Raw genomic sequence first — 8,528 nt, 5'->3', positions numbered from 1 at the left:
TTGAGGTTCAGGTGGGTTGCTTGTGTTCCCACTTTATAGTCGGTGGCTCGGTGCGCCCGTAAAAAAATATAGAGTAAAGATATATATTAAGACCTCATTTTAATTTTAACTATATAGCAAATATATAAAATCTCCTATAAATTAGAGTCTTAAATAGTAGCTCATCTTGCTCTCTCATTTGTCGGCCTAGCAATCACTCGTTGTTACTAACAAGGGGTGATTGCTGAAATGACTTTTTGACTTGGCCGACTATCTTTAACTTGGATGTTAATGTCCATTTATTAGTAACAATGAGTGATTACTAAAACTGAGCCAAAAAGTTAGCCTAACCATTATTGGACTGACTTTTTGACTAAATTATAGTAATTGTCCATTGTTAGTAACATTGAATAATGTTATTTCTAAGCTCACGCTGGATGACGCATATTTTGAAAAAAAAATTATCTTAAACTCATTTTTGAGAATTTTTATAGAAATTAAACCATATACAATATATCTCATACAACGCGTTTTTTTGTCCAACCATTCATCAAAGGGCAAATTGTTCATTGTTTGGGTTTGATCCACTTTAAGTTTTAAGCTTAATTTCATATTACTACCTATTTTTTTAAAAAGAAAAAATTTTAAGAAACTAATTAATTTATAGGTCTATTTGTAAAATTTTATCTTATGTTGTTTTTTTGTTTGCAAAAACCTATCTAATGTGATATATTTCAGTGCAAATGACTACCATTTAACGGTAAATGTTAATTGACCATTAAGTTAAAGGATTTGACCAATTTGAGAGATTAAGTTGTCTACGTGGCAATATCTCATTGGTCCTCGTATTTGAAAAAATTAAAAATTAAAACACATAAATTAACAAAATAAAAATAAAAGATATTTGACGTCATTTTTACCCATCATAACGATTTTTTTAAAAAAACGGACGTCGCAATTATCCTTATGGGATAGCTCTTTCAAAATCCGGTCGGAACTTGTACTTATTCGCCTATTTTCCGATATATAAACCGAAAAAGAGTTATACCATAAGGGTAATTGCGACGTTCGTTTTTTGAAAAGTCATCGTTATGATGGGTAAAAATGACGTTAAATATCTTTTTCGATTTACGTGTCAGAAAATAGGCAAATAAGTACCTATTTCAACCGGATTTCCGAAAGGGTTACCCCATTAGGGTAATCGCGACATCCGTTTTTTGAAAAAAAAAATCGTTATGATGGGTTAAAATGACGTCAGATAATCTTTTATTTTTATTTTGTTAATTCATGTGTTTTAATTTTTAATTTTTTTCAAATACGAGGACCAATGAGATACTGCCACGTAGACAACTTAACCTCTCAAATTGGTCAAACCCTCAAACTTAACGGTCTTTCTATTAAGTGATAGTCATTTGCAGAGAAATATATCACATTTAGTAGTTTTTTGCAAAAAAAAAAAAAATACATAAGGCAGTGTTTTTGCAAATAAACTTACAGATTAGGTAATATCTTATAAATTTTCCTTTGTAAAATAAATAAAGAATAATTATTAAAAAAACTACCAAATTTATAGATCTATTTGCAAAAAACTATCTTATATAATGCTTTTTTCAAAAAACTACATAATGTAATATATTTTTATGCAAATGACTATCCACTTGACGGGAAAGTTAATTGACCGTTAAGTTTGAGGGTTTGACCAATTTGAGAAGTTAAATGACTACCAATTTGAACGTTAATTGGTCCTCGTATTTTCAAATAATTAAAAATTAAAACACATAAATTAACAAAATAAAAATAAAAGATGTGACCTCAAAATAAAAGATATGTGACCTCATTTTTACCAATCATAACGATGATTTTTCAAAACATGGACATCGCAATTACCCTTATGAGGTAACTCATTCGAAAATTCGGTCAAAACAAGTACTTATTTTCGAAAGAGTTACCCCATAAGGATAATCGCGACGTCCGTTTTTTGAAAAAATGGCGTTAAATATCTTTTTCGGTTTACGTATCAGAAAATAGGTGAATAATTACTTGTTCCGAGCAGATTTTTGAAAGATTTACCCCATAAGGATAGTTGCGACGATCATTTTTTGAAAAATCATCATTATGATGGGTAAAAATAACGTTAAGCATCTTTTTTGGTTAACGCGACGGGAAATAGGCAAGTAAGTACTTATTTCGACCGGATTTCCGAAAGAGTTACCCCATAAGGATAATCGCGACGTCTGTTTTTTGAAAAAAATCATTATAATGGGTAAAAATGACATCAAATATCTTTTATTTTTATTTTGTTATTTTATGTGTTTTAATTTTAATTATTTAAAAATACGAGGACCAATAAAAAATTGCCACATAGACAACTTAACCTCTTAAATAGGTCAAACCCTCAAACTTAACAGTCAATTAATGTTTTCCGTTAAGTAGTAGTCATTTGCAGAGAAATATAGTTTCTTATATTTTTCCGATAAATAATTGTCTTAGTTGTTAACATTTTAGTTTCGTATATATTTCATCTTTTTATTTTAATTAGGGTATTAGTAATCTTTTAGATAGTTATTCAATTTCAAAGCTTTGTAAATTACCTCTATGTCAGTCACTTTGTCCCATTTGATTTTTTGACTATTTATAGTCAAGTAAGATCTTGTTTGATTCGTCTCAACGCAAGAATTATTAATATCAATTTTTTTAAATTTTTAATTATGCACTGTTAGAGATATTATGATAAGATTTTTTGAAGATTGATCAGAAATTCACAAGATAAATGTGTGTTTATGATCTTGAGGAAGTCAATAAAATTAGAAAAAAATGATTCTATGTAAAGTTCATGTCCATATCTCTTGTTTACATAATAAGAAGACAACCATTCATCAACTTGCTTTAATCAATAAACGCATTGCTTGATCAATCTACACACATTACTCTTTAGGAAAAGGTTACATTTGATGTATAATACTTTATATTATGATTCACATCAATTATGAACCAAAGCCATTGAAAACAAAACAAGAAAATGAAATACAAGAAAATGTTGTCAAAAGGATTGAATTAAACTATACATCTAATCACTAAAAGATGAAATACAAACAAGAAATTATCATTCAAACTATCTTTACCATGCTTTAAGGCTCATGTCCATATTCTTTTATAAGTTATCAAAGTCATTATTGTCTTTGACTTTGTTGAAGTGGCTACACTTTATAACTTAAATAGGTAGGTTCTGTACGTAATTAATGTGTGATGTAATTGAACAACTTGGCTTAGTGGTTGACTAAGTAAGATAGGTCATCACGGGGTTGCTAACCCGAAGAACTCAAATCTCAAACCATTGACAATGTTCACCATAGGCTAACTTGCCCAAAGCATTCAAACTCAAATCATAAATCGCGGAAGGAGACAAGATCTAAAACATGACTGAACAACTAATCTTAAGTTCAAACATCTACCAAAATCTAAAATAATCATACAAGTCACTATAAAAGTCCAAAAGTCAACATAACAAAATCTACTACACACTTACTAAAAACCCAATACAAACACTACAACTTCTCACATACTCAATTCAACATATCTTCCATGTATACTATAATCACCTATGATAGCCCATCGTTCGCGACTAGTACCGATCTGTAAACAATCTAAAAAATAGAAACAACAGGAAGTCAAATAAAACTGAGTGAGCAAAAGTAATTGTGTGTGCCCTAACTCAAGCTCTAATATGTCATCAAGATTTATAATCGCTATCTAAACTTCTTTACATTCTTCTCAAAGTTGCTCACTTTTAGGATTCTCTTTATATTTCAACTAAACAAAGTTGTGATTTTGCAACCTTATGTCCCAAAATACCTCAAAAAAATCTAATAACCTTTTCAAGAACATCAAATTATCTATAACCTTTCAATAATAAACAATCTGTCAATATCCTAATTTTCGTAAATTTCATACAAATTGATAATTCACCGATTTGTTCCGCCATTCATCAATTTACCATTTATTCATCATTTGTCCAAATATAAAATTTTCCGCAATAAATTTTAGGAAAAATTACCTAAAATAATCCAACCTTTAGTCGATTTTTCTACAATAATCCAAACTATTAATTAATTATGAATAATCTAAACTATTAGGTTACTTGCCCAAGAATATTGTTGTGCATATTATGACTTGTTATTATAGGTAAATTAATTAAAAAAAATAAAAAATAAAAAAAATAACAAAATATTAAAAAAAATATTAGAATACCCTTCCTAACACATTGCCTCTGCCATGTCATCCTTCCTCCCCACTGAATAACACTCATCTTCATCACCTCAAAAGCCAACTAAACAAAGGTCGGTGTAGATGATTGATTGTGGATGGCGCAACAAGACTGGTGGCGATGGTGGTCGGTGAGTTAGACTGTTGGGCTGGTGACTGTAGGGGAGGGGGTGCTGGCAGGTTGGGAGGGGCAAGGAGATGGGAAGAGTGGTGGAGGGGCATGGATGTGGGTAATTAATTTTTTTTATATTTTGAGGTTTTTTAATTAAATTTTTTATTTTCAGATTTATTTTAATTTAATTTTTTTGTAAAAATGACTTACTGTAAAGGTTACCGGTCACTATAATATACTTTTGGCAAATATTTTCCAAAGTTCGAATTAATCACAATAGTTTGAATTATTGTAGAAAAATCAAAAAAACATTGAATTATTCTGGATAATTTTTCATAAATTAAATTCATAGCTACTGAGTGTAATACAACATTGAAATATTATATGAAAAATTAAGGATAAAACCAATAACAACATTTAGAATTTCTATGGGAAAAAGGAGAACAGGAGGGAGAAATCAAGAGATTGTCCAATAAGATAAAAAGCTCCTCATCCTTTTAGACGAGAGAGAGCAATCGGAGGAAAGAGTGATTGGTTTATGCCTGCGGTTTACCAAAACAGATGGCTGCCTGCCCCAATCTGTCGACCAAATTGGTGGGGTGTAGGTGCTGTTTGGCCAACGTCTCAGGCAAGAGTGTTGTTGCTGCGGTTCAAGGTCGATTACCGGGACGATAACGGTTGTAGGCATGCGATTGCCGCCTGTTTGGAAGGCAAGAACAGAGCAAGATTGCAACTTGATGAAATTCGATAATCAATAAACTAAATGGGGAGAAAGTTATTTTAAAAAAAATTGTCCTAAATAATCTCACATATCGTCCATTTGGTGTGAATAATCTTACTAATGGTTATTTCTAAATAGTTTAATTTTCCTATATTTTCTGCTGATAGAATCTTTACCACATTTTAATCGGCTACTATAAGTAGTACTTGCCGTTACACTCACTGTTTCTTCCTCCTTATACTTCCTCTTTGGTGGTAAGTACTAAAACTAATCGGTTAAAATGTGGCAAAAAATTTTGTAACAAAAATATACAAATGTAAGGTAATTTAGAAATAATCAATAGTAGAGATTATTCACAGCAAATGAGCAACAATTAGGATTATTTAGGATAATTTTTTCAATTTTTTATCATACAATATATATATATTTTTACAATATTTTTGAATTAGCATAAATTTTTTAAAATGTGTAGTTCGAAAAAAAACTTAAAATTCAAACTTTGCTTTGAAAGGTATGCAAAAGCTATATTCAATAAATAAATAAAATTTACATGGAAAATAAAATTTTACAAAATACTCCATCCTATTTGAAGATTAATAGGAGGTTGAATACTCTCTAGAGAGGGGTGAATAGAGAGTTTGGGCTATTTAAAATTTTGTCTATTAGCTTGTCTCAAGAATTTGAAGAGTCTGTCAAAACTGTTTTCTAGAACTGTTTTGAGTCAATTCGTAAACAATAACGTATGTGCGGAAAATAAACTTTAAAGTATAACACACGATATGTTAACGAGGTTCGGTTCTAACCAACCTACTCTCCGCCTATGGGTTTTCTTTCATCCCGTAGGATTTCAACGTCTTTTATTAATCCGACTTTAATACAAACAAGAAGATCTCACTATCTCCTCACGTCACGTTCTTCCCCTTGAAGAACCGTATTACAAGTCTCTTTAATAAAAGCAAAATCCCAAATCTCACAATAGAGATTCACAAGTTGAACACTATTCTTGGTTAGGCGTATTAAACTTAATCTAACTCTTTTTAAACTCTTAAGCCTATTACAAATGTAAGAGTTAGATGAATTAAGAATTACAACTCTTTAAACACTTAGAGAATTTCTAAATTTAAGTCAAGAGAGAAAGAGATAAGAAGAGGTGTATCCTTAATTCTGAAATGAAGCCTTGTATTTATAGTGTTACGCCTCAACACATCATGGAAAACAATAAGGCTCCTTTCCGTTATTTTCTGTTGACCTGGTCATTCAGCGCCTGTCTTCAAGATCTTGAGGTTAACTTCAAACTGACGTGCACTAACAGCTAAAATAATTTCGTCATTGTGTGCTGTAATTTGTTTTTAATATCCAATGTTATGCTGCCACTTTAGTACTTATACAAGATAATGAAAACTAAGCAAAAACCAAATTTATCAACGTTTGAATAATCATTCAAATTAATTCCTATTATTAGCATTAATTCAAATAGTCATTTTCTATTTTTAGTATTAATTCAAATAGTCATTTTCTATTTTTAGTATTAATTCAAATATCATCTTATTAATAGAAAACTCTATATTGCATAACAACTAATTCAATATCAAATATAGCCGTGTACTATAATTAACAAAACGAGTGTACCTTATACTATATTTAATCATCAAATTACTTTAAGCACATATTTAAATTCAAGTTCAAATATAAACCGTTTAAGATAAAACGTGTAATAACATATTCAAACTTAATTTCAAATAATATCAAAGTTAATTTTAATGAACCTTGACCTATTAAAATATTTCAAATATAATTACGAAATTATCCTGATTATAAATGTAAATATCTTCAAGACTTTGAAACTTATTTCAAGACTTATAAAATCAACTTTAAAATAAACTTAAGTTCTTTAAGCATATTCCAACGTCTTCGAACTTAAATATATATTACTTATCAAATGTATATCAAATATGATTTTAGACTTACTTATACAACTAAATGTAATTACTTAATTTATTTGTTTAGTCAATATGTGTTTTGAATTATTATCATTAAAGAGAATTAAGTCTTCACTATTGTCTTTATTTGTCCCATTTGGTTTGGACACATATTTTAAGAGTTGTGAGCGGACAACTTAAAAGGTGATAGTTGAAGTATTTTAAGGGAGTTGATAATTACTAATCTTTCACTCCTTTATCTAATTAAAGTAGCTTTTTTCAATTCAAATAAATTTGAAGGCAAAATTGAAGATTACTTTCCAATTTATTAAAATTACAAAATTACGTTATCTAATTTTTGATTAAAACACTACAAATATTCTTCATTAAAATTACATAATGTAAATTACACATTCAAAAAATTAAACTAAACTAATGCTTCAATTCTTCCTTCATTTCTTCAGCGTTTTTTGGACAACAACAAACAAAAAACATCCTTCTCACCATATGCGCATGCGAATATTAAATCTTTCTTTGACTTCTGATTTAAAAAACAAAGACAATATGCATTTAGCATTTAAATTTAATTAATTAGCTACAAAGCAAACAACAATTTGATTTTAAAATAAAGCCATCATAATTTGAAAACTTTTCCTAAATCAAAAGCAAGGATTCACCAAAATAGAAACCCAAACAACATTGGCGCCACAATACAAAAGCAAAAATTTACCAAAGAAAATTTCACCAAAATTTCATATTGGCGCCACAATACAAAACACAACCCAAATTTCAAAAAAGCAAAAACAGACCCAACGTTTCAGAATGGCGCCAGAAAATAGAACCAGCATTGCCTCAATAACTCCCTTTATAAAGAGAGAATCAAATTTATTAATTCCACCAACAAACACATTTATTAGCTCAAGTTCAATTAAGATGGAAAGATCAAGAGAATTAGATAATTATAGTAGGAAACAAATCATGCATGAATTACTTTTGTTTGTAAACAATAAAGGCAAGCCAACACATGGAATAATAGGTGAAATTTCAAAGAAATACAAAGTCAGCAGGAAGACCATATCAAGAATGTGGGGATAAGTTAAGCAACAACAACAACAAAATTCATTTCCAATAAAAAACAAAAGGATCGGGAAGAAATCAAGGGAAGAAATCATCTTTGATGATATCAAGTTCAACAGACTTGAAAAAGCCAAAAAAAAAAGAAGTCAAACAACAGTTGCAAGGGCCATTGGTGTTAGTCAAAACGCTGTATGAAGATGGAAAAAAAAGTTCATTTGAAAGCACACCAATGCAATTAAACCATTACTAAATGACAAAATCAAACTTTAAGTTTAATGACATATCAAACATAGTTCACATAGATGAGAAGTTATTTTACCTCACTAAAATACAACATATTATTTCACACCTCGGAAGGTAAAGCCACATAGAAAAATTCAACCAAAACGCTATGTGCCCACAATCATGTTCATGTGTGCAGTGGTTAGACTAATATTTTCAAATGATGGTCAACTGA

Source organism: Amaranthus tricolor, chromosome 7 (genome assembly GCF_026212465.1).
Source record: "Amaranthus tricolor cultivar Red isolate AtriRed21 chromosome 7, ASM2621246v1, whole genome shotgun sequence".
In the NCBI taxonomy this organism is placed as follows: domain Eukaryota; kingdom Viridiplantae; phylum Streptophyta; class Magnoliopsida; order Caryophyllales; family Amaranthaceae; genus Amaranthus; species Amaranthus tricolor.
This window is presented reverse-complemented; position numbering follows the sequence as displayed.